We start from the raw sequence: 26,395 nt of genomic DNA, 5'->3' as shown, positions 1-26,395 counted from the left end.
TAAGAGAATTTTACGCTCACTGCGCTCTCTACTTTGTACTTATGACGATGGTGCCACTTGTTTAAAAAACACCAAAATAAGAAAACCATCAAATCGAAAAAACACATAAAATGGGAAAACAACAGAAAACTAGTTTTTCAGTTATCAATACAAAACGAAAAAACTCTTTTTTGAATTTACTGTGCAAAAAATTATGAGAAACCGGGACACCTATCTATCGGGTAAATTTTGCAACTTCTCGTCCAAGCGAAATGCACAATTGCGCCCTCTTGTTGCAAAAGTTTTGCTTGAACGAACAGAATTTTTCCAAAGTTAGTAACATTTTGTTCAAGTTTTTATGAATTTTCACTCACGCGAACGAATCTAATAAGATAATAAAAAAAAAAACATCCTTTTTTAATGTTGTTTCCGACAAAATAAAAGTTTGAGTTGTTTTGGAATCGTTTCAACTTAAAGTGTTACGAAAATTAAACTTGCCGGATTACATGTAAAATTACTCCAGTGGTTAATTACCCTCCTGCGATTTGATTCTTTAATTCTCTATAACTTACATGTTCTCTATTTAAAATGTTATGTCAAACATTTATACTACAAGCTTTGTTCGAAACAATCAAGTGTGGCAACTACATGCGACAGAAGAAATTGGGAATGAGCTGAGCTGCAACTGAAAGAATTGAGAATCATAGCTCCGACACATAAGCAGTTTTTGATATAGATGAGTTTAACACATGCTTATGCATTATGAGTAGATTGCACGTATTTTTATGAAGACCGGCAGAATGAGCGACACTGGCGCCCTCTGATATTGAAAAGTAGCCATCTCCCAAATTTTGTTCCAAGCAAATCATAAGAAGAAGAATTTGACATTTGCTTTGGCTAAGGGTGTTGGCACACTTTGCAAGTGAAATTATTTTTCCCAGTGGTTGGTCACTTATCGCAATTAAAAACTGCACAAAATATGTTAGCAAGTATTTTTGTTGTTGTTGTTGTTGTTGTAGCGATAAGGTTGCTCCCCGAAGGCTTTGGGGAGTGCTATCGATGTAATGGTCCTTTGCCGGATACAGATCCGGTACGCTCCGGTACCACAGCACCATTAGGTGCTAGCCCGACCATCTCGGGAACGATTTATGTGGCCACATTAAACCTTCAGTCCATCCCCTCCCTCCCCACCCCCAAGTTCCATGAAGAGCTTGGAGTCGCCAGAGCCTCGTCTGTTAGTCAAACAGGATTCGCCGCGGATAGGTGAGGTTGACAATTGGGTTTCGAGAAGCTATATATTGCGCTGGCAACCTGAAGGGTTGCGCTACACAGCCCCTTGAATCTGGTATTTTAGTCGCCTCTTACGACAGGCATACCTACCGCGGGAATATTCTGACCCCCTAACCCGCTGGGGTTATTTTTGTTGTATAGCGCGAATGTTTATAACAGTTTACAAACGCAACATCTTGGTTGATTGTGGCCAGGGATGCACCTTAACGTTAAGCTAATCGTTTATCAAAAAATTTCCACCGTTTCCGTTGAAACACTTCGAAATATTATCGATAAAGATATTATCAAGATAAATTGGATCTCGTTTTTAACTGAAATGACAAGCTTTCGTTAACGTTAAAAACGATAACAAAAACGTGATACTTTATGTTTGAATTGTGCTGGCAATGCTATAGCCATGGTGAAGCCGTAAGGTGGTAACAGCGAGCGGACATACACACAAACTCCATGTACTTTGTTTGTGTAATTCGTTGGTGGTAATGTCAAAAATACTCTGAGATATGTTCGTACTGTCAAAATTCATGAGAAAAGTTGCAATCAGCTTGGCTAATGCTTTCACCTTAATGACTCCGTCATCAATCAGCTTTGCCAGCATAGTTTGAAATTAATAATCCACATAAAAGATTTGATTTCGTTTTGATATGGCAGAAAACGAAACAAAATCATTTGGTTAATTTGACGTTCTTAACGTTAATAAACGAAACGAAATGATATCGGTTCGTTGGTTAAGCATGCCTGATTGTGGCGATGCTATTGGAATGCATAAGCTTGTGTTAAACGCATCTATATGAAAAATGTCATTGTGTCACCGCCTTCAGTTTTGTGACTACTATTTTCATTTCCATATTCATATGTATGTATATGTAGCAAGCATGCGTATTTATGTATTCACATATTTACGTATTTATATGGCGGCCGCCGTGGTGTGATGGTAGCGTGCTCCGCCTACCACACCGAAGGCCCTGGGTTCACACCCCGGGCAAAGCAACATCAAAATTTTAGAAACAAGCTTTTTCAATTAGAAGAAAATTTTCTAAGCGGGGTCGCCCCTCGGCAGTATTCGGCAACCACTCCGAGTGTATTTCTGCCATGAAATGCTCTCTGTGAAAACTCAAATGCCTTGCAGATGTCGTTCGGAGTCGGCATAAAACAAGTAGGTCCCGTCCCTGCAATTTGTAAGAAAACTTAAAAAGGAGCACGACGAAAATTGGAAGAGAAGTTCGGCCTAAAATCTCTTCGGATGTTATCGCGCCTTACATTTATTTACATATTTATATGGCAACATAGGTACTTTCATACAAAACTGTCGCAACAACTTTTTTGTTCATTTGACTACTAAAACTGTCAATTACGAATCAACGATTTGTGCGCAGTTGATTCAACACCTTGTTGCGATGGATAAAAATTGACAGAAATTTCGGTTGAATTGACCCGTATTTCGGTTGATTTTACCAGTATTTTTCTTTCAGTGTACACATGCTGCCTGCGTTCTGCCATCTGAAAAGGAACTGATAAGGTTGGTTGGTTGGAGTGATCATGAAGGTTTAGGAAAGCCGTAAAGTTATCATCAATACGCCCCGGTATATCTTCCACCACAGAAATAAGTGCCGTAGTACAGCTTCTTTTTGGTCTCCAAACAGACAGCGGTTTATTTTCGTGCACATATGCCCATGTAAAATGTGCTCAACGACCTTCGTGAGAAAAGGCAGTATGGCTATTGACCTGTACTCATTGTTTTGTTTGGGAATTCGGATAACTTTAACAGCTTTCCAGCATTTTGGAAAGACACAGGTCGACAGGATAGAATTTATTAAATGGGTTATGTTGTTGTTGTGTTAACAGTGCTTCACCCCATTCAATGGGCACGACCACTCACAAATTGTCATCAAAGTCATCTCACGGGAGTCCGAGGAAACTGGCAGTTTCAACATGGGCAGGCCATGGAGAGATTGGTTTTAGAGGCGTAGGTTCCACATTACAATTGAAAAGATGGTTGGTGTCATGTGGGGACACATCGCATGCACGACATACATTACGTATGTCGGGGTTAATTCTGGACAAGTAAGAGTTTAACCTATTACAGTATCCAGAACGAAGTTGGGCCAGGGTGTCTCCCTTGGTAGTGTGCTTTCTTCTTCTGCAAGAGTAGAATATTGTATATTGATAACAGGGTTCACCGGGCGCGTCCTGACAAAAGCGTTTAGCCATTCTGTGTGGATTTTGCGTAGGGCCTCCTTATGCTTGTCTGGATCAAACGGCTGTGTTGGCAAGTGCCGGATCTCATCATAGTGCTTATGAAGATGTTCCCTTAACCTCCGTGGATGTGGGGTTAGATCAAGCCGTTGTTTGCTAGGACGTCCTGCTTTATGACAGCAAAAACTGCCTGTTCAGCATTTCGGTGTGCTCTTTAATGTTGAGCTCTTTGGCCTCACTACTCAGGTGGTGCTCGGGGGTCATAAGGAGACATCCCGTGGCAGTTATGATTGCAGCCTTATGACGGGCCTGCAGCCTTTTCCAGTATGTGATTTTAAGATCAATTCGGTAGCATGCACCTTCAAGGTCAGAGTATTATCGAACGTTACCCCTAAGATCTTTGGATGACTGATAGTCGGTAGCGTGACACCATCAATGTGAACGTCCAATATTTGCGTCATCTGTTCCTTCCACGTCGTAAACAGAGTTGCCGCGGATTTCGTCGGTGATAATAACAGATTGCGCGAGGTGAAGAAACTAGAAAGACCGGGGTGATAGCTGTTTATTTTAGAAACTAATGCATCTATTGAAGGGCCAGGTCCCATTGCCATAATCGTGCAGTCGTCGGCATAGGAAGCGGGGATAGAACACCACCCTCTGGTACCCCCCGTTTAACTTTCCTAGGATTTGAGATTTTTTCCTAAATTCAACCGACGCTTGCCAAGCATTCAGCTAATTTGCGGTCCATCTTTCTAGATAAAGGGGAAGGTGTGAGTCGTCTATGTCTTGGAGTAGCGAGCCGTGGTTGACTATATCAAAAGCTTTTGACAGGTCAAGTGCCACGAGCACCGTCCTGTGATGATTATCTGCGTGTTTATGGCGTTTATCGCAGTGGTAGTGATATGCATTTAGCGAAAGCCATGTTGATGTGTGCTAAGGGAAGATTCGCCGTTAATTGAGGGAGCAGGACGGTTTCCAATGTCTTCGCTACTAGCGAAAGGAGTGACCTCGGTAGATATGACTCGCCTTCGTTAACTGGTTTACCAGGCTTTAGTAGTGTAATCATCATTGCCATTTTCCATTGTTCAGGAATGATAAAGGACTTCAGCGACAGGTTGAAAACGTGCTTTAGGTAGTGCCAAGGTGTTTTAGCATTGGCATGGCTATTCCGTCTGCGCGTATTGATTTAGAGGGCTTTGTCTTGTCGATGGCTTCTTCAACCTCTATGGAGGAGATGATAATGGGTGGCACGTCGTGTTTATGTTTATGTGCCCCTCTGTTTGCACGACGTCTGGCCTTGTCTACTGAAGAATGCATTATAAATTGTGGGAAAAATTCATATGAAGTTGGCGTGCCATTCGATATTTTCTAAATAATATCGGTAATTTATTTAATAATTTGGGAAAAATTTAAACAACGTGACATCAGGACGGACAAGGCGACAGCTGTTTCGATTATACCTTGTAAATCTCTTCAAAGCCTTTTCTCCCGGGAGTGGGAGTCGAACTCGCACCCCTACGATAGTTGAAATGGTTGTAAACATTTAAAAAAAAAAAAGCAATATGGGCAATCCCCGATTATTAAAAAAAAAAAAAAAAAAAATAATATCGGTAATACTATCGAGTTTCGCAGCTCTAGTATCAAGCTGTTCGAACTGCTCCATTCCCGGGTATATAATGAGCTGTACGGCCTTCGTGCTAAATAAATACCTGTCTAAATCATGTTATGCGAACGAAAGAAATCGCTAAGCAAAGTAATATTTGAGTCAAGAGAAAGCAGTAATATAGTCTGTAAAAACTATACATCTTTGACAACGTAATTCGCCGCAATATTTCGGGTTCTTTATGGCAGCGAAACCAAAGCTTAATACTTGCCAGACAAGAAACTAAAATCTCTTCCATTAAAAATGATAAAGCTATTTTTCTAGTTATTTCAAAGGTCGATGCACTGCGACCTTTATTTAGATCTATTTTACTTCACCTATCAGCCTATCACATCACCGGCGTTTCATCTCCAGATTTGCGTATCGGATAGATGTAACATACTTAGATGATATCGTAGACAGCAGTGTCCCGTATAGTACCCAGCGAGAGTTCGTAGGTCCTCTCTGCTTCGATTAATGAGCTTGGGTCATACTCTCCTTGCTTTGTGCATAAACAGTTTGACCTGTCTTTGACATGGGCATTCAATCCAGTGTTGTCTGAACTGTTTTGATAACCAGTTATTATGGTTTCCCTAGCAGGTGCCTTTGTGAGTCTACAGAAGGGCTCTGGACCACAGAATGCTGCTAAAGCACCCTGCTTGGCTATGTAGTCTGCCTGTTCATTATCTTCATGCCCTGATATCCGGGAGCCATCCGGTTTTTGGCTCCCAAATCATTTAAGAGTCAAATGCATTAATACACTAGCTTAAAAGTGAGTAATGAGGATACTCCTCGAGGATAAGCCTCTTCGTAGACATTCTCTACCGCAAACTTCTATTGCATGATTTTCTGCCTAAAATATAGTACTGAAGTTCGGCCTATAGATGTCAGCTCGCGTTTTTTCGTCATCAAAATTTGATTCATCCGTGAACCCGACCTCTGAGTAAGGGTAAGTATATGGATTCCCTGTTTCCCAAAGAGTTCTGCTACAATGGACACCTTAAAATTCTGTGAGATTATGAGCGTTGGGCTCATTGCACCACGAAGTTACAAATACGGGTTAAGAATTTTGTTATTACTTTCATATACCCTGTCATGTTTCCGTTCGTTTGATCATAGATATTTTGAAGTTTTAGTGCAGTAAGTGTTGCCCCTTTCTCTATTAGCATAGGGAAGGTAGGTATTCCCACAATAAGGGTCGTTTTCACCATCTGCAGTTAGTCACTAATCTATAAGTTATCGAAATCTTCATTTTCTTCATGATACCTCAAGCTCAGTAAGTCCAAGGAAAAAGCTTAAGTAAAAGTCAGCTTTTTGGCGAGTTTTCGTAAGTTCACAATAGATTTTGGCGATTTGTTCTGCAAAATATTGTGGCGAATGTTGACATCACTAGGATGTTAGTAAATAATCACGCAACAACAAAAACATGAAGCAAGCCACACTGGTGTACATGAATACATCAGTCATCATTTACACACATACATACAAGGCAACGAAGAGATATTTCACACACACAAATCCGACGTGGTTACTCACGCATACACACGCATATGGCTATGCGAGAGGCTATAAACTACAAATACACACGCATATAGCTGGTAACCAAGAAGGAGATTCTAGAAGGAGAAACGTCTAGACCTTTGGAGAAATATGCGGACAAGACAACAGAGAGTATAAAAACAGCGCAAGCTGAGGAATGACGAATCAGTTTGATTTAAACACGCTATAGTTGCGAAGTGAAGTATAATTGTACTAGTCCCAAAGTAGTCAAATAAATACCATTTTGCAATACAGAATATTGGAGTGATTTATTCAACAGTTTAGCGATTCGAAAGTTAGCAGACGCTTTGAAATAAGCGGAATTTCCCGAAATTTGTTACAATATGTTCTGTGGTCATAAGCAAAAATCGCCTTAGACCCGTGTAAACAGATAGGACTTAGGCAGTTATTGCTTGTGAGCACAGAATAGGCTATTTAACAGGGGGTTGGTCACCCTGTGTGGGTGAAAATAAAAATTTCAAAAGAAACTATCTGATATATTAGTATCCCCCAGGTAAAATCTTACTTAACTGGGGATAGTGAAAACGGCCCTGAGTGCATCAGCAGGGGCGTTCTCATCCCACCCGTTATGCCAATTAGTCGATGCAGTTTAATTAGTGTTTAGATTATAATAAACAGGGCTGCTCAACCCCAAGTGTATACTTGTAGCACTTTTGTTTTTGTTTTGCCATGAATCATAGGCACAGATACAAATTCACACTTCAAATATAAAAAAATTTCATAGCACTCCCATATGCCCTCACATATAATTTTGAATCATATGAAAATGCTCGAATTTCTTATGAAAGCGCCAAGAAAAAGCACTCCCGTATGAAGTTTAGGCACTTGTGTATGATGAAAAAACTAACAATTTGACAGCTATTATTATTATTATATTGTTACGAATATTAGCAAACCTAAGGGGTGCTGCTATCTCTAAGCTGATGCTAAGCAGTGACGTGAATTCACATCAATAATTCAATCATTAAGTATCTACATAAACGAAACAATAATTGCGTCTACACATATGTGCCATGTACGTATACGAGCAGCGGAGAATCAATGCACAAATACATGCATATATCTGCGATACTCCTGAAAGTATGCAATGAGGGAAGCTATAAATCGTGCAATTGTAGTTACAGCTGAGAAGTTTGAGAACTGATGGACTAGTAGATTCTGGAAGCGCCTAGAAGATGCGAACGTTGAAATTAGAGAGTATAAAGGGCAACAAATGTGGAGGCGCTGGAATTCAGTTTGATTTGAGCCATCAAGCAGTTATTGATTAAGCACGCAATCTGGCGGGCAATAGTAGAGTTTCATTTGAGCTATCAATCAGTTTGGTTATTAAGCAACCTATTCGTTGCACAGTTTGAGTGTTATTGTGAAGTACTTTAATAAAGGCCATTTTGCATTATTACATATTGGAGTTATTTATTCAACAGTTTAGTGATTCGAACTTAGCAGAGGGTTGCAAATAAGAAAATTTGCAAGTAAATTCGTTACAATATTATTCAAAAATATAATAGCACTGAAAAAAATTTGTAATCAAAATTGATTCATAAATAAAATTAAAATATGTAGATAACAGACCGCAGAGCTGAAATATATGGGGCATATAAGCAAGAGGAGCCTCTTCTAACTTCATATGATAATAGTTAAGTTAGTAGCTATATTTAGTTTTAGTTAGTAGCTATATTTGCAATTATAAAATCGCCAGTTTGGATTTTTATATTTCATATTTAACATATATTTAAAAATAGGCCTCCAACAAAAATACTGCTTTTTTCAACACTATTTCACCAGTCCGGAACTATCGAAAAAATGCGATATCATACTAGAAGCAGTATGTACAATTTCGCTCCGGTTCGGGGCCAACGAAATATTACCGAGAAAGAACTAGATATCAGCTGTAAAATTTTACACTAGTTCGTAACTATCCAAAAAGTGCCAATAAAGAACTAGTTCTAAAGTGGAAATTGCGGGGACAATTTCATCGCCTAGGACATCGCAATGTTAAATTCGCCAGTTGAAAGCATGTAAAGGAGATAGATGGCGAACTATTAGCGGTTAAGAATGCAGTATTTTATTTCGGTATATTATTTTTCGTGGTATGAGACATTTTTTGAACGAGAGGGTGAGGGGCATTAAGCAACCCTGCCTCTCATTTGTTAAATTCAGGAGTTATTTCAACACCTCAGTAATCTCTGTTGCTAATATATCTAAATTGAAACACAAATTTAAAACAAACCATGCGGAGATCTCTAATTAAGCATTTCGAAAGTTATGAAACTGAATTTGATTATTGAAAACCAAATTCCGATGATATATATAAAATATGTTACTACAAAAACTGAGGCTATAGGTCAATGTAATTTTTCGCAACTTTCAGAATTAAATTTATTGGCTCTTGTATGTTGACGATATAACTATTTACTTAATATTTTAAGCAAACAATTTGTAACTTGAAACCAAATCTTCAACTTTCCCCGACCTCAAACAATTAAAATTAAAAATTTTTTTTTTTTTTAAATACAAAAAAAAATTCCCCACTCAGCATTTAGGTGATTAAATTTTGAATTCCCCTACATATCAATACGATTTGATTACTCTTTCTGAATAAATAATGAGTTATCATACAATTGAACAAAAGAAATAATCAAATATGAATGCTCTTGATGATCAAAAACCGAAAATCATTTTTCGATCACTTTTTGGAACCATTTTTGAAGTCATTTGATGATTAAATTTTAATATTTCATAAAAATCAACAAAAAGAATAATCAAATATGCTTACCTTTCGATGAACAAAAACTGAATATAGTTTTTCAATCACATTTTGGAATCATATTTGAATCAAATGTGTTTACTTTAGGTGACCAAAAATTTATAATTATTTTTCATTTAGCTTTCTGAATCTTTTGGGACTATCTTTGTTGACTGAATAATGAATTTTATACTTGTTGAAATTTACTTTTCATTAAAAATCTTATTTTTTTCACATAAACATATTTTTTCAATCATGAAGCTAAGCAAAAATACATATATACAATTTTTATTATTTATGCAAAAGATATTCTTCAATACAAAAATAATGTAATGATGCTCGTGACCGAAGATTTCCCCAACTATTTCTCCACCTTCGGCTTCTCAGAGAATACATAATGATTGTACAATACAAAGGTTGTGAGCTATTTGAACCCCAGGTAAGTGAAACTATCTTGACATACATGGATACGGCTTTTATGTTTTTTTACGTATTTTAAGATGCAGACGATAATGCTGATGTTGGATGTTGTAGTCGCAGCTGTATATCGGTTAAGTTTGTTTGCGAGTTACCTATGGTTCGAATAGCTCACTTTCGCATGCTTTCTTCCCCTGATGAAATAAGATTATTATGTAGTATCTTATTATGAATGAGATATGAAGAATAAATGCATGATAATCGGATTCAAAAATGATTCAAAAATCTCAACCAAAACGATTGAAATATGTACACGAATGTGAGCAGAAAATGACTGTGAAAACCAGTCAAATATTACTCTAAAACTATTAAATCTCAATTTTACAATGATATCAAATATGAATAAAAAGTGTTTCGAAATAGGAATCATAAATGATTATTCAAGAATAATCACATTTAAGGTACATTTTTCTCCCGACGATACATTAATTTCGAACAGAAAATGCTTTTAAATTTGAACGTTTTAAATCGTCTTGGGGTATGATATTTAAATATTTTTTGATCAAAATTTTCAAAAAATGCTGGCTGGGTCAGTGCACATATAATTTTGTACATGTATTGTGATTTGCACTTCCATATAAAAAAATTTGGAGCAGCACTGATAATAAAGTATTCTACGAAATGTTTTCGTTGTTATCATTTAGTTGAACACTATCAACCTATCATTTAGTTGAACTACTTATATATTAACCCAGGTTCCCGAGCAAAACTTGGTTCAAATTTTAAATAATATACAGGGCGCATATATTTTCTTTTTTGTTGGATGCGTGTAAATAAAAAACAAATATTACACTCACACTGCGCCATAAACTCGAGTTTATGATTCTAAGGATTGGATTAGTATGACATCGTGTTTCTAACAGACTTGTAAAAAATTAGCACCAGTACACGTACAAATACCGATATATTTTCATACCAGATATGGGGGTGGTGCATTCATGCAGCAGCTTGCTCTAACAGTTGAGTGATGAGTGGAAAAATTGCAGTCACACTTAGCAACAGTGGGAGGGAAGCTGAAAATTGTCTGACAAAAATTTAAAAGCTGGCGTTAAATTGTAATCGTATAAAGGCTTGGTTTCCTCGGAAAACGGTGCTGCTGTACTACAACCGCTAAAGAACGGTGGCCACACTCGCCGTTGTTGTTGTTGTAGCGATAAGGACACTCCCCGAAGGTCTTGGGGAGTGTTATCGATGTTGATGGTCCTTTGCCGGATGCAGATCCGGTACGTTTCGGTACCAAGTCCGGACATCTCGAGAACGATTTGGTATGACCACATGCGACCTTCTAGGCCCTACCGCCCTCCCATCCCATGAGGAGTTCGGGGTCGCCGTTAATGAAACAGGATTCGCCACGGATAGGTGAGGTTGGCAATGCTATATATTGCGCTGGCAACCCCTTGAAAGGGTTGCGCTACACAGCCCCTTGGATCTATTTGGTATTTTAGTCGCCTCTTAAGACAGGCATACCTACCGCGGTATATTCTAACCCCCTAACCCGCTGGGGTGCCACACTCACCGTCATTAACGAAATCGCTTTTTTGTAAAGCTGGAAGAGCTTCGATGATATTTTTACCTAATTGATTCTTTTTTCCTTTTTTTGCTTGTTTTATTTGTAAATACATTTTCAAAATAAATTTGAAGTCTAAATATTTGTTTATTTTTGAGATATTTGACAAAATCATTATGAATTCATACAAGAGAAAAATCTTTCTATTCGTCCGTTGCCATACCTACCTGTCAAATAATAGCTGGCAGGGAGAATTGCTGTCGCGAATGGCCAGAGAATGGAAGAAAGGTTTGTTTTTTGCTCGCGGTTATTAAATTGAAGAGAAATTAATTGCCCATTTCTGTTTCAAATCAGCTTTTCGTTTAAATGTGTATACAGAAAATCAGACTACATATTAATATTAATTTCTAAAATCTGATTAATAGATTAAATGTGAGCAGCCTGTTAAGCAAACATTTTAAAATATGTAAATAATGCAATGTACCAGTCTTCTACAAAAATGTTTGAAAAAACGTGAGTAAATGATCTAAGTAATCGAACAGCGATTGAACAGGTGATCAAGGCTGTTTACCATTGTGAACGTTTTTATCAAACATTCGCCACTTGTATGAATTCACAATGGACAAAATGTTCACCGCTTTCATAATAGCGGTGGGAAAAAACCATTGTGAATTCATACAAGTGAAAAATCTTTCTATTCGTCCATTGCCATACCTACCTGTCAAATAATTTCTGACAGAGAGAACGGCTGTCCCGAATGGGCAGAGAATGAAAGAAAGGTTTGTTTTTTGCCCGCGGTTAATAAATTGAAGTGCCGTGAACTGCCCATTCGTGTTTCAAACCAACTTTTCCAAACTTTAGATGTGTCTACAGAAAATGAGACTACAAATTAATATTGACTTTTAAAATCTAGTTAATGGAGATAATATAACCATCCAGTTTAGCAAACATTTAAAATATGTAAGTAATGCAATGTATCAGTCGTTTACAAAAATGGTTGAAAAACGTTATTGAGCAAATGATTTAAGTAATCGAACAGCGATTCAACAGGTGATCCAGGCTGTTTACTATTGTCAACGTTTTTTTTCAAACATTCGCCACTTGTATGAATTCACAATGGAAAACTTTGATGAGCGAGTTTCCATCATCATGACGGCCGTCATATTTTATGCCCTGCCGCTATATTACGTTACTGTGAACTTCACCGTCTTCTTAGTTTCCACATAATTATTTTTACATTGCGGAATTTTTGACAACGTACTCTAACGCTATCTTACGGCCGCTATATACAGGCACCGCTTTCGAGGAAACCAAGCCATAACTGATCGTTATCGCTGAATTGTTTACTTATTGGTACTTCTTACAACAAATCCGACAGTTTTGCATATATTATGGCTTTAAAATATGATCCAACGTTTTTTGGCCCTAAAAAGAGTCATTCATGCCAAACAAACCACGATTTGTGTGGTATCGTATATTATAATCAGATTTAGGTCATGGTGTTAGAATGTTGGTTTCACATTGCTATTGAAAAGATGGTTGGTGTGATGAGGAGACACATAACACAACACATAACATGTACGATTATATTGTGCATGTCAGGGCTGATTTTGGATAAGTAACCCATTACATTACCAGATCGAAGTTTCGCCAGAGTGACGCGCGTCACCCTGGGAAGTCTACCTTAGTAAGCTGTGAGTTGCGGGTATTCGAGATTGAGAACGGGGTTCGAACTTTGCCGCCTCTGAGGGCCTCTTTATGCTCTTTTGGTTCAAACGGCTAAATTATCATTGTTTAGATGATGTTTGCCTCAGGTGCTGTCAGCGAGGAACATGCAAATTTTGTTACGGCTCTGAACTATAGGTACAGTTGCGGTTGCATGCTTGCCAAAATGCAGGTCGTTATTAAACGTCACACTTATTATTTTGGAGTGTCGTACAGAGATAAGAGGTAAAATACCGAACTTTCAAATTCGCAGTACAAGTGCTAAGATACTTGTACATCTCTGATACTACAACCCACACAGCATTTGGGTGATTAAATTTTGAATTTTCCTACATATCAATATAGTTTGATTATTCTTTCTGATTTAATAATGAATTATCATACAATTGAACAGACGAAATAATCAAATATACTCAAATACTCATGATGATCAAAAACGGAAAAACATTTTTCGATCACTTGGAATCACTTGTGAAGACCTTTGGTGAATAAATATTAATATTTCATAGAAATTAACAAATAAATAATCAAATTTGTTTACCTTTGATTATTAAAAACGAATATAGTTTATCAATCAATTTTGGAATCATATTTCAATCAAATGTGTGTATATTAGGTGATCAAAAATTAATATTCATTTTTCATTAAGCTTTCTGGATCTTTTCTGACTATCTTTGTTGACTGAATAATGAATTTTATATTTGTTGAAATGTTACTTTTCATTGAAAATCTTGAAGTCCATAAAAAAAATGAAAATTTTACTATTAATACAAAAGATATTCTTCAAGACAAGGAATAGTGTAAATGATACTCGTAACTGAAGATGTCTCCAACCATTTCTCTACATTTGGCTTCCCAGTAAATACATAATGGTTGGACCCTGCGAAATTTGTGAACTTTTTGAACCGCAGGTAAGTGAAACTATATTGACATACGTGGGCACGGCTTCAACTTTCCCCAATAAATACGATCCTCAAAAACATCAAGTAATAATAAAAGTATGATAAAACTATTATTTTTGTTTTATTTTGTTTTTTTTTGTATGCAAATTTGCGTAATTAGTTAGAAATTGTTATTTTAGTTAATAAAAGTGCGCGAAACGTATATTACCAAAGCGAAAAAGAGTATTCAACACCACAAAAGTTTCGTTAGACATTGTTGAAGCGATTAAAAGGCTAAAAAGTGTAGGAAACTAGAAATCACTTTTTTCTCTAGTCCGCGGTGCTGTAAAATTGCCTTTCATAATTTACAAAGGCACGGGGATGCAAACAACTTTTAAAGCTATTTTGCTTTGGTTTTGGGGACGAATATACCTGAAAAAATTTAATTTCTTATTTTTTTTCAATAATTGTTTGCTTTTTGTAGCGACGCGCGAAAGTAGCTTCGTGTGCAGACCTTGAGGTGTAGAGAAATCGTAGCTACATGTCATATCTTTTACGCGTCTATGAAGCTACGTCTCGTGTGCACCTTGCCTTAGGGCACATTTTTCTCCCGACGATACATTAATTTTCGAAAAGAAAATACTTTTAAATTTATGTTCAGTACTTTACGACCTGTTTCTAACTAGTTTGCCGCCACTGTACATTCATACATCGATTATTGCTATTGAAATAAAGATCAAAGGCTATTGTAGTCGTTTCCATTGAACAAAGAGATAACTTCCTCGTTTTAGTTAATGGGGCAGTGCTAACATTTGAAGTATATTTAAATAAAATTAATAACTTTTTGTATAATTTTTCTTTATGGCTTCCCATGTCTTTTTAATGCATGCTGATTGGTGGTCTACATGCAAGTTTCAGGTGTATGGTGTCGTAAAGACTTTTCAGGACGTTGTGGCAGTGCGCTGCCCTCAAGTGATCCAATGAAACCAGGATAATCCTGTTTACGCGATCGATTTATATATATTGTAATCTATCAGAAATGAAGGTACTGACACTCGTCGTTAGTAATAATTGTGTGCCAGCCCTAATAGTCACTGGATGGATTGCAGCCAACGCCATCTAACAGTCAGATCGGTTGCACGAGCAGAAGGTGTAATGTGAAAAATATAAGTATGGCAGCGCTGTCTTTTAGGCAAGAATCTGGCGATCAGCCAATCAGGTGCTCGCTTTGATTCTTGCTTAGCTGACGCAGCCCTCTGTAGGAAAACATCGGTAACTTATTATAAGAAAGATGTTTAAAAAAATGTGAAAATATGGCAATGATGTAGACACGAAAAAAAAAGAAAGAATATTAATTGAGAATAGAGCACTGAATGCGAACGGATATACAAAAAAAACCCAACCTTGGCATTATTATTACAAATAAACCGGAATTATAATATTTAATAACTTTTATTTGTTTTTGCCAAGACTTTGATGGGCAGCGATTTGTCAAGCGTCGAGATCTGAGACTGCTCAGCTACAGCCAAGCGTATTACTTCAAAAGAACAGAAGCAAACGTATTGTCACGGATATTAGCATCACTAAGTTATCCCATCACTAAGGCGAGGATTTGCAGAAAATTCGTTACAGTATTATACATTAATTATTAAGAGAGATGAGAATAGTCTTTTTTATAGAAAAAAGAGAGTCCGAGCTATCAAATGTGTTTGAGTGAGAGTTATAATCTTGGCATAAACACCGAAAAGGCTCGTATAGTTCGAAATTTGTTCTACATTGTTTCAACAGAAAAGGCTTGAAGTGTCTCGAGGTCCAAGAGGGAACACAAAAGTTCACTTCGTTCAGAATAAATGTGCTTGAAATTGATCCATTTAAAAGTTTTGTCATATATAATACACCAAGCATTTCCCTTCGACTACACTCAGAAAAAAATTTCTCCCGATTGAAGAAAAATGGGAATGAAATGGCACTTAAGAAATTTTTTCCTCATTCGCATGGCCGAATTTCTTCAAAATGAGGACAAATTCTTCAATTTGAGGAATTTTTCCTAATTTTGTAGTAAGTTTGGCCATGGGAAGAGGAAAACATTTCTTAAGTGCCATTTCATTCAAGTTTTTTCAGAGTGTAGCAAGAGTTGGAACATTGATAAGCTTTAATCGATTAGTATAAGGTGGAAGATTATATAAAGAGTCCCATTGAAAATTTCTTAAGGCAAATAGTGAAAACTGTTTATGTATTGATTCAAGACTGTCTGCATGGACTTGATAACGCGGAGTCCAGATTACTGAGCCATATTCTAATAGTTGCTTAACTAATGTTGTAAAAAGCGCTTTAGTTACGTAAGGGTCGTTAAATTCTTTCGACCACAGTTTAACAAATGCAAAAACACCTTTGCCTTTATTCATTGTAGCATTAAAATGAAGGTTGAAACTAAGTTTGTAATCCATCGTGACTCCCAAGTCAATAAAATTATTTACAATTTCTAGACTATAGTTGTTAATTGTATTTGCAGCTGGTGGTGAAATTCTCCCAGAAAAACACATGACTTTGTATTTTTTAAGATTGAGTGGCATATAATTTATATTGCACCAGATAACCAAGTGATTTAAATCCGTTTGAAGCAAGGAATGTTCCTCAACCGACGCGTATGATTTGAAAAGTTTTACATCGTCAGCGTGCATCAAGATTTTTGAGTATTTTATAACAAGAACAAAATCGGGCCAGGATGGCTGCCCTGAAGAACTCCAGAAAAAACATTGATGACTGTTAGTAACAACGTAATAAAACGACACGGTCTGGCAGCGTCGACGACTATACAAAATAAACGAAAAATCTGGTAGCGCCCTTATAGTGAACAGCAGCCAACTTAACATATTTAAAGAAAAAAGCCACCGAGAAAAGACACCAAGTTTTCAGTTACTTAGCTTTTACTTACTTGCCTTTTTCGATTTTATTGTACTTTGACTAATCTAAATGTTTTATAATCTTTATACATGTAACTTCAATTGTATAAGTGAAATTCATTCGTGCCTTTTCATTAAATGTATTAAAAAACTAAGTGTTTGAAGTTTTCATTTGCCGGTCGCACCACAACATTCTGAAAATTTGTCTTTTCCGCGGGACACTCGAAAACTTGTCTTTTGCGCGGTACATTCTGCTGACGTACAACAGCCATCTTGGCGATAACCAGCTCGGACAATCATCACATACGTTGGAAATTTAAATTGTCGTCAAATTACACAATACAATCAATCAATTTATTGTTTTATCATAAGTCGAACATATGCTAATCTTTCTTTGTTACAGCGGTCGACAACATGTAATATAAATTTGTCAACGTACAGTCGCCGCCGTATAGAATCGTCCAGAACTTCAATTTTGCAAATCACCATCACCGATTTCGTAGCAGCCATTTTGCAACTTCGGCTCCGAACAGTTTAAGCCGAATTTGTGGAAAGGGTTATGCAGTACCTTGCCGCTATCCAATAAGCAAATTAGAATTTCGCCAGTCATTGCCGACGATCATTTATAGCCATAATTCTGCACCTAACCTTAACTAACGCAACAATATTTTACGCCAGTAAATCGTCGTCAACGATTGCAAACGTTGGCGGTTCAATACACGCCAAAACATACAATTTATTAAATTCGCCGTCATAAAATTGTCCAACTACAATAGTTGTTTATAACGCTCCATCGATACAGACATTTGATTAATGCTAACTAGATTGAAAATGAGTCAACAACGTCGCGCGAATTCGGAGGGAGAGTCGGATCTGAACGAAACTGTTATACCAGCAGCGGAATCTCCCACAGTTCAATATCAAAAGGAGTCCAGTGATATAGCAGCGCTAATCGCTTCCATAACAGCGTAACGAGATTCAATCAGCGAGCTCCGAAACGATAAAATATTCATCGAGCGGATATTCAACAATTACGTGAACGTATTGAAGTCGACCAAGCGGAAGCTGCGTCACAAGGTACCCAGACCATCCAGTCAGGGCAGGGACAGGAAGTCGGTGTTTTTGCACATCGCCATCAATCATCGTCTTCAACAACGTCTCAGCCACAGACAAAACCAAATTACGCACCAGTCCTAATGGATAGCGCCGCAACAAGATTATATCCACTACCTACATTTTAAGGGAGTGCAGAGGACTGGCCCTTGTTTATTGCTTGCTATAACGATACAACGGTGCGTTATGTGTAGTCAAATGCACCAGTTAATAGAATGTCGTCAGTTTGCGTCCAATAATGTCAATGAAAGGTGGGCTGTGGTAAAACGTTGTTGTTGTTGTAGCAGTGCTTCGTCCCACCTAATAGCTGCGACCGATCACAAATTGTCATCAATATCCTCTAACGGGAGTCCAAGGAAACTTGCTGTTTCAACAGGGGTGGACCATAATGAAAGGGGTGTTAGAGGCGTTGGTTCCACATTACAATTAAAGAGATGGTTGGTGTCATGTGGGGACACATTGCAAGCGGTCCTTGGTGAACTCCACAAACAGGCGTCGGACCTTTATGCCAGGAATTACCCGGTGAATCCAGTACTCAAAGAACAGTACCCTAAACTTGCGGAAGAGGAACGCATACCCCCCAGGGAAACGCAAGTCACTCTAGCTCAACTTCGTTCTGGATACTGTAACAGGTTGAACTCTTACCTATCCAGAATCAACCCCGACATACAAAATATATGCTTGCAATATGGTAAAACGTCACCAGTTATGTTTCGGTTGTTTGGTCAAAGGCCACAATCTACTAACATGTCACAAGCGTAAGGCGTGTGGTATTAACGGATGCGAACGTAAGCACCACCAGCTCCTACATGCCCAAAACGAGTCTTGTCATAATGCTGGCGAAGGCCAAGTAGAACGCGTGTAAAATTGTCGTCAAGACAGTCAATCAACTTTATTTAAAATCATACCCGTAACATTGATAGGGCCCCGAGGTAAGATGGATACATACGCTATGATCGACGAAGCTTCTTCGATTTCGCTTATCGACGATAAAGTTGCCAACAGCCTGGGCCTACAAGGTCAATCATCATTGCTATCGTTACAATGGTATGGTGAAAACAAAACCACCAAAACGTCGCGTAGAGTAACAGTAGAGATTCGGGGGCAAGCCGACAGCCAAACATATACAATTAAGAATATACGAACTATATGCACTCTTAATCTGCCAACCGTCATTCAATAAAAACAGTTTTGATTATCTGACGTCAGTACCACTGCCAAGTTACGTGTCTGTAAAGCCCGATCTTCTGCTAGGCCTGGATAACTCCTTCCTAGGTATTGCGCATGAAACAGTCTACAAAGGACCTAACCAACGGGTCGCCGCCAAAACAAAGTAGGGTTGGGTAACGTACGGACCGTCAGGAAAGTATGCCAGCAGCGAGACTCGGGTGAGGGTGGTAAGAGAACCAACAACGATGAAGCAGCTACATAAAATGATAGAAGAGTACATTACGGGTGATACGCTAGTCCTAAGGCCATCCAACGATACCACAATTGAATTTGACGATGAAAGCAGGGCCAGGAAAATTCTCTCTGATATCACAAAATTTGACGGAGGTAGATACGAAGTAGGTCTATTATGGCGCGAAGATGACGTGAAGTTACCAGAAAGTTACGACATGGCACGAAAACGTTTGCATAGTATTGAGACTCGCATGAAAAGAGACGGCGAATTTGCAACTAAATACAAGCGTGAGATTAACAAATACATAGACAAAGGCTACGCCAGACTGCTTTCAGGTGAAGACGCTAATAAAAGTAAGCCAACCACATGGTACTTACCTCAGAGAGAAAGCGCGGATCGTAGAAATTGGGCATCGTGTTCGACGCGGCGGCAAACGTATCAAACGTGTCACTCAACAGCAATCTGCTTAAAGGCCCAGAGAAGGTACAATCATTAATATCAATTTTGTTTAAATTTCGACAGGGAGTCATCGCCGTTGCTGGAGACATCGAGGAAATGTTCTCCCAAATACAAATCAGATCGGAGGACCAAGACTCTCAACGTTTTTTGTAGCGAGGGGACAACTTAAACCAGCCAGTTCGCGTTTATGCTATGACGTCAATGATCTTTGGAGCTGCATGCTCACCATGTTGTGCAGAACATATAAAAAACTTAAATGCCGCCAAATGCCGACGCACAACAACAACAAACAAAACTTACGTTGATGGCCTTGTCATTAGTTTTAGCGATGTTAAAGAAGCCGAAGCAACCGTTCGTGAAGCCATTGAAATCAACGCCGCACCCGAGTTCCGACTACGGAAGTTCATAGCCAACGATAAATTGTTGCAACCCAGCCTTAATGGTGAAAGTAATACGCAGGGAACGGTTGTCAATATGGAAAAACAAGCAGCCACCGATAAAATACTCGGCATGTTTTGGAATACAGCAACAGATACGTTCAAATTTGAGTTTAAATTCCTAAAAGTAGCCAAAGATATTCTGCGTTGCCAGCGGCCGCCGACGAAGAGAGAAGTGTTGGGCATTGTAATGTCCATTGGCGATCCATTCGGATTTTTGTCACATGTCACTATAATGGCAAAATTAATTTTACAATCAGCATGGAAAGAAAACATAACGTGGGATGAGGAACTGCCTCCACAGCTTTCCACACAGTGGAATAGCTGGTGGTCGAAGTTCCAGTCTGTAAGCTCATTATCGATCCCGCGCTGTTATTCGAAATTGCTACCAAAAGCCGAAAACATTCAGTTGCATATTTTTGTTGATGCAAGTACAAGTGAGTGCGCTGCTGTCGCTTACTTACGCGTGGAATTGGAAGATACAGTAGGGGTGTCATTGGTGTGCGCCAAGTTAGTAGGTGCTCCAATCAAGCCAATGACAGTTCCACGATTGGAACTGCAAGCAGCAGTTCTCGGGTGCCGCCTAGAAACATTAATAGAAGAAAGTCACGAGTTTCGAATCAACAGTACGACATTTTGGTCGGATTCACAGACAGTTATTATGTGGATACGTTCCCACTCACGATCATATAAGCCATTCGTAAAACATAGGATTGCAGAAATTCTGACGACAACAACAGTCAGTCAATGGCACTGGGTGCCAACAGCTTTAAATGTAGCGTCATGTCAATACATACGTTCCCGCAGAACACCCGTTGGGTTCGCGGACCTGAATTTTTACACCAGGATGAGGAACACTGACCTCAAGAAACTACGTTTACGTCCGTCGAAAGTAGCCTCGAAGAGCAAACCAGGCGACACTTGTTATTTTGTGGAACAGGTGAGAAGTTTATCAATTTCACTAATTTCTCGTATTTTCTGAAACTAGTGAGAGTTGTTGCCTGGGTACGCCGTTTCATTAACAACGCCAGAGGTGATAAGCTTACAGACGAACTACGAGCCGACGAGTTAATCGCTGCCGAAAATCTGATATGCAAATTTGTACAAAGGGAAGTATATCAACATGAAATCGAATTGCTGCAAAAGAAAAAGGTCATACCTAAAAATAGTACTCTATACGCATTGACGCCATATTTTGATGATGATGGTTTACTACGAATCTATGGAAGAATAGATGCAGCTTACTGTTTGCCAATGTCTGCGCGTTGTCCGATTATTTTGCCATCGAATCACTACGTTACTAAATTAATTGTTATGCAACATCACACAAAGCGACACCACCAGAAAGAATGTCTAACAATCAACGAAATTCGCCAGAGATATTGTATCCCGGCAATTCGCACCATTTTAAAGTCCGTTAAGAAAAAATGCCCAGAGTACATACATATGTACAGACGTCACATGGAATTATCCGCAGAGTTATCTGCAGGCTAGCCGCCTTAAATATTTGCGAACCCTCAGATAATTCGCCAGGAGGTGGAATGTTAGTAACAACGTAATAAAACGACACGGTCTGGCAACGTCGACGACTATACAAAATAAACGAACAATCCGGTAGCGCCCGTATAGTGAACAGCAGCCAACTTAACAGAATTAAAGAAAAAAGCCACCGAGAAAAGACACAAAATTTTCAGTACTTGAGTTTACTAAGCTTTTACGTACTGGCCTTTTTCGATTTTATTGTAATTTGACTAATCTAAATGTTTTATAATCGTTATAAATGTAACTTCAATTGTATAAGTGAAATTCATTCGTTCCTTTTCATTAAAAGTATTAAAAAACTAAGTGTTTGAAGTTTTTCATTTGCCGGTCGTCATATAACAATGACCCTAGAAAGTGTATTTTAAAAGATTACTTTTTGCGTATGATTACCAAGATACGAAGAAATCCAACATATAAGACGGTGTTTAAACCAAGTTGACCGAGCTTATAAATAAGTAATTGTCGAAAGCTTTAGTGAAATCCATTTGAAACGTGAGTGGTAAATTCCAGTAAATTGGTGATTGTTGATTTGCCCTTACAGAACCCATGTTGCGAGCTTGCAATTATGGGGAAATAGAGAACGTTAAGTGGTGGGTAACTATATCTTCAAATAACTTTGGGATAGCGGATAACTTTTCTATACCGCGGTAGTTTTCTATTGAAGACCTGCTTCGATTTTTATGAAGTGGGATAAGAACAGATTCCTTTCACATTGTTGGGAAAACACCATATAGTTATTAAAGATAAATAAAGTACATATATTAGCGGCACTTTTTAAGAAAGTGTGTCGGGGTCCTGTCAGGGCCATATGTATATGATACTTTCAAAGTTTTTAAATAAGATAATACATCTTCTGAAGAATGAAGCTCTGATTGAATTAGGTGAATGGTGATGGTATGGGTATTCATTAGGAGACACGTTGCACAGTGGCGCCTTTTGAGTTTTTTCTTTGCAAAAATCATAACTTTTGAACCAATGAAGATATTTTAAAAATTTAAAATGCAAATGAAAGCTAATTATTTGTATTTATTGTGTGAAAGCTCAGAATGTCACAGATACAAAAAATTCGTCAAAATCGAAAATTTTTTGAAAAATGCAAAAATAAAATGAGATTTGTCTTATAATGACGTATTTAAGCATTAAATAAGATAAACTATTGATTTTGATAAGATAGCGTGGCACTGCTCACTTATGATAAAAAGTTGTATCTAAGTAGTCACGTAATCAATAACTACCAAAATCGATAGACCTATTGTTTCTTTTAAATGGCAATACTCTTATAAAACTCAAATGTCATTTTTTGGTGCCACAATAACAAGGTGCTTCAAAATTCAGCGTATAATTTTACATGTTTTTTTTTTAATTTACAAGCCAAATATGTATTTTATTAATAATTAAAAGTTATTGAAAGTGGTTAAATGAAATTTTATTTGAGCTAAAGATTGAACAGCCAACGAATTTTGGGAAAGGGGAGTGGCACTGCCCATTTAAGCTAAAAAGTTTGATCTTAGTAACCGCTTTACCAATTTGTACCAAACTCGATAGACGTATTGGTTTCTATAAAAATTTAATACTCGTTTGAAGGCGAAATGCCTAAGCTTTAAAATAAATTTGATAAACTTTAGAGAAATGTAATAACGAAAAGTATATATTTATAAATTACAAAATTAATTATTTGAAATAAAAAATTAACTTGTACATAGATATCTTATTTTTCAGTAAAGTAACAAAATTGATTAGTAAATCTCTTTTTCATTGTTGTGATAAGAAGTGAGAAACTTAATTTATCTTAACATAGTCATCTTCACTGGAACATAAATCTAACAAAGCAACCATTTCTGAGCTATACGCATCTGTAAGATCTTTTTGTGTTCTTACATACCTCATAGATGATATGACTGGATCAGAAGAGATAGCTAACATGTTGAAAAGGTCTTCGTTTTGTGTAACTAGTGATACTTTGCACGTGTTCATACATCTATATCTTTTGTAGTCCTTGTTCTTAGATTCTTGAGCTGCTTCAGACAATTCTCCTAATGGTAAGCACTGGTACTCTATTAAATCTTTTCCATGTGCTAAAATTTTATGTACCGTTGGTGTAAGTTTCTTCTCAGGATACTTTTGATGCAGCAACTCTGTAGTCTTAGATGCATATTCTCCAAATTTGGGTCCATTAACTGGTTCATGCAGTTTAAAATATTTAAAATTACTCCCAATCTTTTCACAATATCTCTATCAACTCCTGCTATGCGAGCAGTCACTTCATCGTTTTCAAAAAATCTTCTTGAAGAGTTACCATCATTTGTATTTCCGTATCCATACTTTGGACAGTCAACTCTAAGGCCAATCTCTTTATAGAAAGCATCCTGAATTATTTTTTTTCTCCTGTTTTGTTTCTCCTTACATGTTGTATTGTCGTCGAAAACTTATCCTTGTTGTGGTAGTGTATAAGCCAGCTTCAAAACAAATTCCATACATCTTATCCTAGCATGCAAAGGAGATATTCCATACTCATAATTTAGTTCGTCAGTTATTGAATCATCAAGATTTTCAAAGTCCTTTTGGCTCTTCTTAGAAATTGGACATTTCATTGTAGATGTCGTATTTGTTATTAAGTTCAAAACTTTTCCATCGACCACTGTTAGAAGAAAATCATGCTTTATTGTAATGACATTCCGCTCTTCAATTTCAATTATTGTTGGTTCTAATTTGGCAATTTGACTTTTTATATCACTCACTGTAGCTTTTACGAGTTCCGAAGACTCCTTCTCGTATTTAAATAATATCGGGCGGCACAATAAAGTTGATGACGGACTTGGATTTTTCCAATATTCTGAAGCTTCATCTTTTAGTCATAATGGAACAATAGAAGCCATAAACATATCACTATCTGTAAATGTTTCATCGTCTACATTTATTCTTTGTTTATATGCGCTTTGTCCTGATGATCCATCACAGCCCCACTTAGTTATCAATGCTAGCTCCTTTGGCAGTGATTTGAACTTTTCTTCAGTAAAACTTTGAAGGAGTTGTGTAGACGTATGATCCATTAGGTTTTGTAGCTCAATTTCAGTTGATACTTAGCTTATTTTGGGACTTAGAGGAACTGCTTCTTTCTTGGCTTGAGTAACCAGGTAAAATATCGGCATTACGTTGCAATATGACTTACACAATATAATATTGTAACGAATTTTATTTGCAAATACTCTTATTTGCCCTTTTGCTAAGTTCGTATCACTAAACTGGTGAATAAATAACTCCAATATTGAATAATGGAAAAATGGCCTCTATTAAAGTACTTCACAATAACACTTATACTTTGCAACTAGCTTGCTTAACAACCAAACTGATTGATAGTTCAAATGAAACTCTACTATTGCCCGCCAGATTGCGTGCTTAATCAATAACTGCTTGATAGCTCAAATCAAACTGAATTCCAGCGCCTCTACATTTGCTGCCTTTTATACTCTCTGATTTCAACGTTCGCATCTTCTAGGCGCTTCCAGAATGTACTAGTTGCCATCAGCTCTCAAACTTCTCAGCTGTAACTACAATTGCACGATTTTATAGCTTCTCTCATTGCATACTTTCAGGACTATCTCAGATGTATACATGTGTTTGTGCATTGATTCTCCGCTGCTCGTATACGTACATGGTACATATGTGTAGACGCAATTATTGTTTCGTTTATGTAGATACATAATGATTGAATTATTGATGTGAATTCACGTCACCGCTTAGCATCGGCTTAGAGATAGCAGCACCCCTTAGTCTTGCTAATATTCGTAACACTGCCCTCCACCTAAGCCTGATCGTCCCGATCAGACAAATCTCTCGATCTAAACGCTGCTAGCATCGCCAAATGTACCACTCTTCTATTTCGTGACTTCCCAATTGCTTGTATGCGGTAGATGACATCACTGATCGTCTTCACAACTCTGTACGGGCCTTCCCAACTGCACCGATATTTGGATGGAACACCTTTCCGCCGGTGAGGGTTGTATAGCAGTACGAAATCTCCCTCCCGGAAACCTTCCGAATTATTTTCCTTGTCGTACCTGTGTTTTATCTTACTACTCATTATCCTGGATCGTTCCCTCGCACTCTGTTGCTTGGCCAATGAACTACTTCGTAGAGCTTGCGCTTGACGGATTGGCTTCGCATAATCAGTATCGTTCCCACGTTTCACAACAGTAGTGCGCTCCGGCTTGAAACTACCCTCGCATTCTTTCTCGGAAATTCGTTGCTTCGTTTTCCTGCGTCTTTTAGGGTTTGTCAATGCCAGTGTTTCTCTCGCAGGTACTTTTGATTTTGCTTTATTTGGCCCATTGGACCTATTAATCTTTGCCTTTGACTTCCGTGGTTTTTGTCGAGTTTTCTCCACCAGTACTCGATTACTACTGAATCCTTTCTGCAAACTGAAGTTAAGTGGTATATCCTGGTTCTTATAACGCATCACCCTTTTCTGCATATCGATCTTGATGTCATGGTCAACCAAGAAGTCCACTCCCAATATGACTTCATCAACGATCTCCG

The 26,395-nt window shown here is 37.8% G+C and overlaps 2 protein-coding genes across 3 annotated transcripts in view; one reads left to right on the top strand and one right to left on the bottom strand.

Annotated features, from left to right (window-relative positions):
* Nucleotides 1–26,395, bottom strand: part of l(1)G0289 (lethal (1) G0289) — a 101,970-nt gene that overhangs the window by 59,795 nt on the left and 15,780 nt on the right. The gene's annotated exons all lie outside the window — the stretch shown is intronic.
* The window catches only part of Tao (Serine/threonine-protein kinase Tao), a 201,589-nt gene continuing 189,079 nt past the window's right edge, over nucleotides 13,886–26,395 (top strand). The window contains exon 1 of the mRNA XM_067782681.1: nucleotides 13,886–14,030. The gene's annotated coding sequence lies outside the window, so the exon portion shown is untranslated. The remainder of the gene's footprint in view (nucleotides 14,031–26,395) is intronic.

The sequence above is a fragment of the Eurosta solidaginis genome, chromosome 4 (genome assembly GCF_040869045.1).
Source record: "Eurosta solidaginis isolate ZX-2024a chromosome 4, ASM4086904v1, whole genome shotgun sequence".
In the NCBI taxonomy this organism is placed as follows: Eukaryota; Metazoa; Arthropoda; class Insecta; order Diptera; family Tephritidae; genus Eurosta; species Eurosta solidaginis.
This window is presented reverse-complemented; position numbering and strand designations above follow the sequence as displayed.